We start from the raw sequence: 11,074 nt of genomic DNA, 5'->3' as shown, positions 1-11,074 counted from the left end.
TCATGTCATCAATTGGCTGGAGGAGCCGATTCCACCTCTCTAGTTTTATCGGCCCACAAAAAGCCATTATGTGGTTTTCAAAGGCATGATAAAGACTAATGTTGGAATCCATAAAGCCAAACCTAGACCTCAACCTATGACTCTATCTAAATCAATCACTGACTGATATAAAATGAAAATTAAGTTTCAGCATACACTAATATATAGGGACAAGAGAAAAATATAAATGTGACATAATGGCGATGATATCCCAATGATCAAAGTTTCCTCTCAATTTCATCATGGCAATATCAATCACTTAAAAGTAAGATTTTAATAAAATTTAGGTACTCTACCCAATTCAAACTATATCAATTCACATGCAGAAGTGTGATTCAATTATGATGAGTTCAATCGAATATATGAATTTATGATATGATTAAAAGAGAGGGTGTTAATGCCAAAGGTACCCAAATTGGCTAATTTATCAGCTTCCTTATTGCCTTCTCTGAATATATGCAAAAATCTAACTTCTTCGAATGTAAAGAGTGATTTGATGATATCTTCTAATTTGGAATTCAACATCCAATTTGGGGTACCTCCCTTTCTGAGAGTGTTAATAATAATTTGGGAGTCCCCTTCGATCATAAGTTTTTTAATTTTGAGTTTGATGCTAAGCTTAATTTCTTCTTCAACTACTTCCAGCTCTGCAATATTGTTCATCACCTTGTCTAGAGATTTTGATCTTTCTGCTAACCAGATACAATTTTTGTCACTTATTATACATCCTATTCTAGCTTTTCTAGGATTCCCTCTTGAGGCTCCATCAAAATTCAATTTCTTCCATCCCGGCGGTGGGGGTTCCCATTTATAGGTAAGTCTAGCGAGATTGTTCTTCTTTTTGTAATAGACGAGTGGGTTGATTAACAGTGGCCATCTTTTTTTAATTTCTACATCCCATTCTAAAAAGGATCCTTCTTCTCTTGGACGCTTCCTGAGGTCACTATTCATCACTTTCGAGATCACTACTTCTATTTTTGAATAGAGAGCTTGCTCAGATATGCTTTGATTTAGAAAGATCCTACGGTTTCATTATTTCCAAATTTCCCATAGAGCTATAGCTGGAGAAATATTCCAAATTTTACCATAGATCTTCTTAGAGGTGTCTTTAGGCCAGCCTAATAAATGATCTATCCAATTGCTACCTAGCGGGGAGGTCCAATTAAATTTTCTTTGAAGCCATCTCCAACATTCCTGAGATACTTTACATGTATATAAAAGGTGTTCTGCATTTTCTTTTACTTCTTTGAATAAAATGCATCTTAAAGGTCCTTCAAATCCGATTTTCCTAATTCTATCTGCAATTAATATTCTTTTTTGCATTACTGCCCAGAGCAACATTCCTACTTTAGGAAGGCCTACTGAATCCCAGCATAGGTCCAAAGGGAGGGTGTTGATTTCCCATTTCTATGAATTTGTAATCATTCTATATCCTTCCTTCACTTTATAATTCTCATCTTTTGAAGCTGCCCAAATAAGTTTGTCCTCCCTATCTCAAATTGTAATAATTCAGTTTTTTAGAATGTGTTCTAGTTTCTCCTTATCAGATAGGTTAATTCCATCTTCTGGTAATGGTTTCCATTTCCAAACTTTATCCAAATCTGAATCTAATTCTTCTATAAATTTTTAAGGAGCGATATTGCTTTTGGTGATAAATCATAACTAATAAAGGGGGGAAATCTGTTCCATGAATCTTCCCAGAATAAAGCTTCACCTCCATTCCCTATGTCCCATGTTAGGTACTTTGAGATCAAATTTTTGCTTTTAATCATGAAATTCCATCCTACAGAGCCTTTGGGGAGATTTTAAATTCTAAATAATGAAGTTTTATCTAAAGGATTAAGATATTTATTGTAAAGGATTTTAGCCCATTTTCTTTCTATTTCATGATATAATCTCCATACTTGTTTAGTCCCTAGGGCTTCATTTTGTCATTCTAGATTTTTGATCCCTAATCTACCATATTCTTTTGGTTTACAAATTTTACTCCAGCTAATTAAGGTTGATTTTTTCTTATCCTCTAATCCATTCCAAAAGAAGTCACGAAGTTTTCTTTCTAATTTTGAGTTGATATTTTTAGGGAGATGAGAAAAAGAAAGTTGATAAATAGGGATGGCTGATAAGACAGCTCTGATCTTGGTCATTTTGCCTACCTTTGTTAGCCACCTACCTTTCCATGATTCTATTTAATTGTCAATTTTCTTGAGAATATGATCCAAGCCTAGGTTAGAATAATTACTTTTCTCAAGATATATCCCTAAACATTTGAATGGAAACTTACCTTTTTTGAAGCCAAGTTTATTACAAATTTGGTCTTCAACTTCCTCAGTGGTGTTGAGAAAGAAGATTTCTGATTTTTCAGCATTAATCATTTGTCCTGATGCTTTTGTATATGTCTCTAGGATATGTTGAATATGAATTGCCTCTTGGAGAGTGCTAATTCCAGCAAGAATGGTGTAATCAGAAAATTGTTGGTGCATGGTATTCTCAACTTCATTTGTGACTCTTACTCCTTTAATTTTGTCTTTAGATTGTGCTTCTTTAATAATAAACAAAAAGGGAGATATAGGATCTCCTTGTCTGATACCCCTGGAAATGTTGAAGAAACCTTTCAAGGTGTTGTTAATGAGGATCGAGATTTTGAGAGTCGAGATGCATTGAAAAATAATGTTAACCCATTGTTTTGAAAAGCCAAAGGCCTCAGATGTCTTGCAGAGAAATCTCCAATCTAACTTATAGTAAGCTTTTTGAATGTCCAATTTGAGGAACATACAAGCTTCCTTATTTTAATTGCCGAGTGAATAGTCTCCTGTATGATGGAAATATCATCTAAAATAGCTTGACCAGGAACAAAATTGATGTGTTCTTCCAAAATAATTTTTGGAAGAAATATTTTGAGATGGTTGGCTAATATTTTAGAAAAAACCTTATAAATGGTGTTGCATAATGCGATAGGCCTAAAATCCCTAGGCGTAATACTAATGTTTTTTTTGGGGATAAGATTTTAAAAGTTGTGGTTAATCTCAGTTAGAATAGTGCCACCATTATGTGTGGATTCTAAGTCTTTCCACAATTCTTCTCCTAGGATGTCCCAAAATTGTTAGAAGAAGAAAGCTTGAAAGCCATCCAGACCTGATGATTTATCTAGGTTTTTACCTCTAGGAGAGTAAAGGGTTTAGAGAGGAACTTATTAGCCTCTTCAGTTATCAGGTTTGGGATGTACTTTAACATCTCTTCTTGGGCTATTTTTTTGGAAAAATCATAATTATTAAGTGTGTTACTGAAGTGTTTAGTTAAAAAATTTGCAATTTCTACCAGGTTTTCGATTTTCTCCCCCTTTGAGTTCTTAATTTTTGAAATATTAATATAATTTCTATTAAAAAGAGTGTTATTATGAAAAAATCTAGTATTTTGATCCCCTTCTAGGAGCCATTTTTCTTTGGATTTCTACCTCCAGAATATTTCTTCTTTTGCTAAGAATTCTTCATGTTTTAGTGAATATTCTTTTTCTAGCATTAAGGATTCATTATTCATTCCTTTTGCAATGATTTATTTATTTTGTTTATTTATTTTTTCTTCTATTTCTAGTTTTTCTTTGAAGATATTTTTAAATTGTTGATTATTCCATTTTAATATCTTTTCTTTAACACTTTTCAGATTTGAGACAAGGAAAAACATTTTAGAACCTTTGAACTATTCCTCCTGCTACCATTCTCTGACATGATCCATAAAAGTTTTGTCCTAAAACCACATCTTTTCACATTTGAAGGGATTCCTACTGGGTTTTGTCTGCTCTTTAATTTCTAATTTCATTGGGGAGTGGTCCGAGCTAGCCATAGGAAGAATTTTTGCATTAGTCATTTTGTCTGGACTAAGTTCTCCTTTTAGGAGAAATCTATCCAATCTTTCTGCTATATAACAAAATCCTTTTCTTATGTTATTCCAAGTATAGATACCATTTTTTGTTTTGATATCCATCAGTGAATCTTTCTGAATCCATTCTTTAAAGTCTTCCATAGATTTGCAAGCTTGTTGGCTCCTTCCCTGTTTTTCTTACTTACTTAAAATTGCATTAAAGTCTCCTCCAATAATGATAATTTCAAGGGGCATCATATTGATGAATGTACTAATTTCTTCCCAGATTGCTAACTTGTCTATTGTAGGTGTTAGCCCATAGACATTTATGATAACAATTTTAAGGTCTGATTTAGAGCTAATAATTCTTGCTCCCATCCCATTTTTTTGGGAGGAAAGTAATTCTATACTAATTTGTCGAGGGTTCCATATAATTCCCAGTCCTCTTGAAGCTCCTTGCGAATACTGAAGCTCTGATTTCCATTTTCCAAATTTCTAACTCAGCTTCATTCCTTCATCTTTATTAAGTTTAGTTTCTTGAATTAATGTAATGTCTGAATCAAATAGAGTTAAGTTACACTTAAGAAAGCATTTTTTGCTAGGGGCATTAAGACCCCTAGCATTCCAAGTAGTAATTTTCATTGCTCCTTGGGAAGGAACTTCCCCTTCCCATTGTATAGAAGACCAAGAATCTTGGTTTGTTCCTTAATCTGTCCTGTCGGCTCTCTAAGTTCTTTGAGTGACTTTCTTTCCCTCTTTTGTTTTGATTTTCCAAAAATTGGAGTGTTCATTCCTTCATGATTCATTGCTATCCCAATTTTTTCAAGATTTTTTTCACTTATTACCATTTCTGCAATTGCTAATTCCTCACCTTCCTAATTTTCTTCTAAGATGATTCCTTTAATCAATAGATTACTAACTTGTTGATCCTCTTCGTGTATGGTCTGGATAGACCTTCACCCTTCAACCTTTATGTTACTCTTTTCTTTGATGGGCTACTCATGGTCATATTCCACCAGATTTCATCTATATCTGAGGAAAAAGGTGGCTCTCTTATAGCATTATTAGTTTTTCCTAGTTCTGATGCAAACATATCCTGCCTTTTACTAGGGGTTTGCCAAAATTTATAGCTTTTCTTTCTCCCTTTTTTCTTGATTGTTATATTGCTCCACTATGCGAAGTCTGCTAATGGTATGATAGTCTCTTGCTCTAATTTTTCCTTTTGAAAACCTATTTCTTGAAAGACATCTAAGTTTTGCACATCTCTCTTTTCTACTCTTTGTTCTTCTTGCCTGACGGGTATCGATTCTTTCTCATTTCTCTGTTCCTCTATTTGAGTTTCACAACTTCCTGATGTCTCCCCTATATCTATGATTTTTATCTTCTTCCCTTTATGTTCTCTATGAAGTTCTTCTACTAATAGACTTTGATCTATTAGATCATTTTGAGTCAAGAGAGCTTCATGCATTAGTTTCTTTCATTTCATAATGTTCTAATCCATTTCCTCAATTACTTCCTTTTCCATTTGACAATTCGTACAATTTATAAATTTATTTAATGAGCGTTGATTGTTGATGTCTTCCTTCCATTCAGATTCCATCATTTCCTTTGTATCCCTATGGAAGTCCATTGCTTCTTCTCTATTTTCTGGTCTACTTTCCATAATAACATTTTCCTTTTTTTCCTCTATCAAGTTTTCTTTAGAGCTTGGTTTCTCTTTGGTTCCGTTTTCCTCTCTTGCTAATGTTTTGCTTGTCCTCTTTATTAGATTTTTTATATCCTTTTTTATATATGATTTTGCAAGGTTTGGATCTAATATTTTTTTAATGTCTCCTGAAAATTCTTTGAAAGATAGATTGTAAATAGATCTGTTTGTAATGAATTTCCTATTTATTAATTGGATTTGGTTTGTTTTAATCAGAACCCTAATTTTATTAGATCTATTAATGTTATCTTCGAAACCTATTACTTTTCCTAATGAATTACCTATCTTTTTAATTGTTGTTTCTTCCATTAATTCTGATGGTACCTCTAGGCTTTCCATCCAAATTATAGATTCTAAATTTTTAATATGGTTTTTATTGAAATTTGGTTGCCAAGCTAAGAATTTAATATGGTGACCTTTGTAAAAAACATAGTCTGATTTCAATATTTCCTCTTTATCCTGTGGATTTCAGCATAGAATAAACCAAAAAAATTCAGCAAAAAAGTTAATGCTACTTACCTTGTTGCCCCAAATCCTTTAAATAATGCGCACTAGCCTAGATCTCTTCCTTGACGGACCATTCCAATACATATAGATACCCTTATCTTCACAGTTTTTTCATCTCCCTTCACTGTAGGCATTACTGATTATAAATTCTTCACCTTTTGAATATCTCTTCATGAAGCTAGGCTTTGGATGATTTTCCACATTTTTCTTAAAGGCAGATTGATCTCTTTTTTGGTGCGGTGGGATGTGCACTTCTTTCTCCTTGCTAGGAGTTCTAATCTGTGGGTTGCACTCAAGATTCTGTTTTGAGGGAGCCAAAGGGCTTTTAATTTTTGAAACGATTTCCTAAGCCCTTCCTAAGGGAATAGAATTGGCCTCAAAAACCACTCAAGGCTTTTTTGGCATTTTCAATTTGGGGCTAGGGTTAAACTTTGGATCCGTCGCATATCTAGTTTTAATGTAGAAGGTTTTTTGTTGTTGAATTTTTCCATTTTGATTATGCCAAAATTGTGGTCACTTTTTCCTTTTTTGCACCATTTGCCATCCATCTTCTTTATTATGGAACTAATTGTATTGAATCTCCTTATTTCGTTCAATATGTTGTTGGACGAAAGTTTCAATTTTGTTTATGCTTGCATCTTGAATGTTGCATAGTTCATGACTGCACTGTGAAAGGGCTTCGAATTTAGTATAGGTCATTAGAGGAGGCTGCATTCCTGTCTTTTGCTGAAATGCATTAAAACTTGATTTGAGGTGCTTGCGTTTTGAAAGGTTTTTCACTACTTTCACTGTTTTCATCATTTTCACTGTGTTTACAGATAAAAGCTTGGTTTATTACATGAACCATCTTTTTTATTTAAAACTTTCCTAACATATAATATTATTATTATTACATATATACTTTATTTTAACAAAACATTTAACTATAATTATTTAAATAAAATTTTAATTAATTTATAAAAACTAATTAATAATATTAATATAAATTTTAATTCAATATTTAATTAAATATAATAATAATATTTAAAAATTAAAAACTAAATAAACCCTTAACTAAGGGGAGTGACCTAGTGTCGTCTATGTTATCTTGGCAACGACAAGTTATCCAAAGACAGGCGCACGTTGCCTCAATAGTGTACCTATCCTTTGGGACAGTCACTATCATTGGTAGCCATCGGGGTAAGCGATGGCGTCCTTGCCCCCCCCCACCCCAATTTTTTAATTTATATTTTATGATATATTTTATAAAAATGTGTATTTTTATATATTCCCTACATGTTCGAACTTAGAGGGCCAATTTTTCTAACAACTCCTTAAAAAAAAATACTAATGACTATATTTTCAAAATAACAAATTGTAAATAAAATCTAAATTGATTCCAATCAAACCCTAGCCAGACAAATTTGATTTCTCCCTAAAAAATTCTTTTGTAAACAAATAAGAACTAACTTCATTTAATTAGATCTTGAAAATAGTCAAGATGATAGATAGAATTTCAATCACTCAAACAAGCAGGAAGCAAATAGATCTTTTCCAAATTGAAAATTTATTCATAGGATTTCAAACCCTACCTCATGTTGATGCTAAAATTTGACAGCTAGCAAAATTCCTATTACTAACAAAAGTCCTTTAAGCCATGAAATTCACTTCTTTCTGAACCCTGAAGTTGCTCTTCAAAACCCATGTGTGCTCAAAAACCCTCTAATATAGAATTCTAATTCCCTTTTAGGGTTTTTGTCTCCACTAGTTCTAAAATTGTAATTATTTTATTTAATTATTCCTTTCATTCAAAATTAATCCACTTTTTAATTAAAATATTCTTTCATTATTCTTGTATTTATTTCTCCACTTTTTATTTTTAATGTAATTTCATAAAAGACATTTATTTATTATTTAATTAATAAAGATAACTTACATGCATTATTTAAATGCCATTAAATTTTAAATATTTATTAATTAAATAATAATGTGACACAATATTTAATATGTAATATTCAATTTCTAAATCCTTTTAATGTAGTTTTCTAAAATAGGACTTTAAATTAAATCTTTTAATTTAACTAAATATCCAATAATACCAATAAATTTCAAAAATGCAAAATTGCCCTATTTAAATATTTTTTCATTTTTAAAAATTTAAACAACATTTGATAATCCAATATTAACAATCGATCTAAGAATCATAAACAACTACTCTATCAAGCAAACCACCAAGATAAACCTCAAGAAATACATAAGGAAAAAATCAACTAAGGAAAGAATCAAACCACATACACACAAAAGACTTGCAGGTTTTAGAAAGGGTAGACAGTTAATTACGATTCATCCTTGCAAGATAAGTATTTAGGCTATGGCTAGGACTGGAACTAATCACTATCTTCTCATTCTCACCATTTGAGTATTGTAATAAGGCACACTCATCTTGGCAATTCAGGGAATTCGATGCCCAATACCTACATCTTGCATAAAAGACGAGCATGTACATGTATATACATATATCTAAACTAAACAGGTAATGGTAGGAAGTGGCACATCCTGTAGATCTCGACTAGCAACTAACAATGTCTCCCTCCCTTAACCACATCAAACATGTCAAATAGAAAGATAAAACAAACACATGCACCATACACATGCAAATATGGGCAAGTATCATAATAATCACAATTCAAACATCAAATGCTCAGATATAATAATGCATCATTACAAATATGGCATAATCATCATTAAAACATCATCTAAGATCATTATGAAATAAACATTAACTATGAATCATTTGAAACATCATTAATGTACAAGTAATCATAAACATTAATAAAATGTGAAATTATGTCAACTAGGTAATCATCATTGATATAAGTCTTATCCAAGTTCTGAAATGATATCATATAACTGTAAATAAAATATCTCTAAAAACTAACCAATGCATGAAATAGGCCTAAAAGAGTTTGGCAATCATAACAGAAAAGCAACATATGGGTAGGCATTACATCCACCCCCCCTAAAATTAGGTTTAATTCTGGAAGCCCACTACAAAGACACATGACTTAAACTCAAAAACTTAAAACTCAATGTGTGGGTCCTCTTGGACCATTTCCCCCTTTAGGAGGATGAGATCCTGCTACAAACATCCTCTAAGACCTACCTACATCCCCAATGTAGGCTCTAAAGCTGGAGGCTTTTGATTTGAGAACTAAGGTGCATGCTCGAGACAATTGATCACTTTTTGACCGTGTTTCCCATAAGAGTAGCAATCTCCTCTAAAGCCTCCCTGAGCTCTGAGTACACACGACTGATAAAAACTACCAACATTAGCATCTTGATATTGACCTTGAGAAGCTTGATCTGATCTATTGCTCATACTACATTGCCAATTGTGACAGTTCCCTGACTGTGAACCACCATTGTTACTATGGAATAACTTTCTTCATCACTACTCCTAATTATCCTTAGAGAAATTAGGAGGATTCTTAGAACTTCCATCTCCTTGAGACCGATTGCCCTTAAGTGGTCCTAAATAAGATGATCCTCTAGCCTAAACACCTAATAGACCACCTTGACCTAAAATCACACTCGTATTGACCAAAGTAGCTTGCAAAATTCCATCCTTAAGGGTTTTAGGCTAGAAAACCTTGACATCCCTAATGATGTCATCATTAAGCCCTTTAATGAAATGATGGACCATCAACGGTGAGCTATCACTGATTCCTACATAAGGCATAAGCTCAAAGAACTTACAATCATAATCCACCACGGTCTTGGTACATTGTCTTGAGTCATGAAACTCATCTACCCTATGTTTCTTCCACTTCTCTAATAGGAATATCTCATGGAAGTGCTCAAGGAAAAACTCCCATGTGATAGTCTATATATTTACACCAAGTTTCTTCTCCTCTATATTCCACCAAGTCACTACAAAGACCTTTAAGTGAGTGATGACATATCTTGCTTTGACATAGGAGTAAAAGTGTTGCATGTCAAAGTACCTATCAACCAATTCTTAGCATCATATCTGGTACCTTACCTATTGAAATTTTTGACTTTGACCTATAGTAGGTCCTTAATCTAGTTGGACTAGTTGGACTACCTTTTTCCCTCTAGGTTCATTTCTCTAGGACTCCTAGATCTATCTCTCTCTCCATGCTCTGAATGATGAGCTCTATCCTGCAAAGGTAAGCACTCTAGGATCTCCTTGACCAAGTCTCTAGTGATAGGTCATTTTGACACAACATGTTGCTCAACACTATTGTCCCCTTTAGCCTTGTCCTAAATAGGGTTCTCTAAATGAACCAAGGGAGGGATACGATGACTAGCTCTCCCACGACCTCTACAATGACCTCAGATAAAACCCCTAGAAATAGATCTAGAACCAAAATCCATCTCTCCTACACACCCAAACACAAGAACGAAATCTCAGAATCCATCAAAAAAGCATTGGGTCAAAACTCACTGACATAAAGCAAGAATCTAGAAAGAAGGTGTTATATGTTTTCTAGTTCCATGTTTAGAAATTGTATCATTTTAGAGTTTTTTTTTCACTTGTTTCGTTTCAAATTTGATATCAATGTAAGTTTGTTGCTTAATCAAGTTGCAAGTTTACTAATTTCTCAAGTGATGGCGCACAATATGCCTAGAGTTCCCAATGTTGAAACTCGAGCTCAGATACCAGATGTAACACCCCATTTGGGAACCTGAGAGAAATAAACCTACTATGTTACAATATTTACTAAACTATTTTTTTTTAATTTTAAACAATATCAGGATAGGATTAATGTGGCAACAATATACACATACACCTCAAGTACATAGAAGCAATTACAAATCAGGTTCAATTCCTCAAGGGTTCCTTCACATTGAGTTACATTAAGAAGTTTATATTAATTAGTTTAGGTCTCAAGTACAATGTATCACAATCATAAAGAAATGATAGACACATAATCCCACAAGTAAATGCATAAGTACAACTAATTC

This window comes from Cupressus sempervirens, chromosome 3, assembly GCF_028749045.1.
Source record: "Cupressus sempervirens isolate cs-2001-9-10 chromosome 3, ASM2874904v1, whole genome shotgun sequence".
Classification (NCBI taxonomy): Eukaryota; Viridiplantae; Streptophyta; class Pinopsida; order Cupressales; family Cupressaceae; genus Cupressus; species Cupressus sempervirens.
This window is presented reverse-complemented; position numbering follows the sequence as displayed.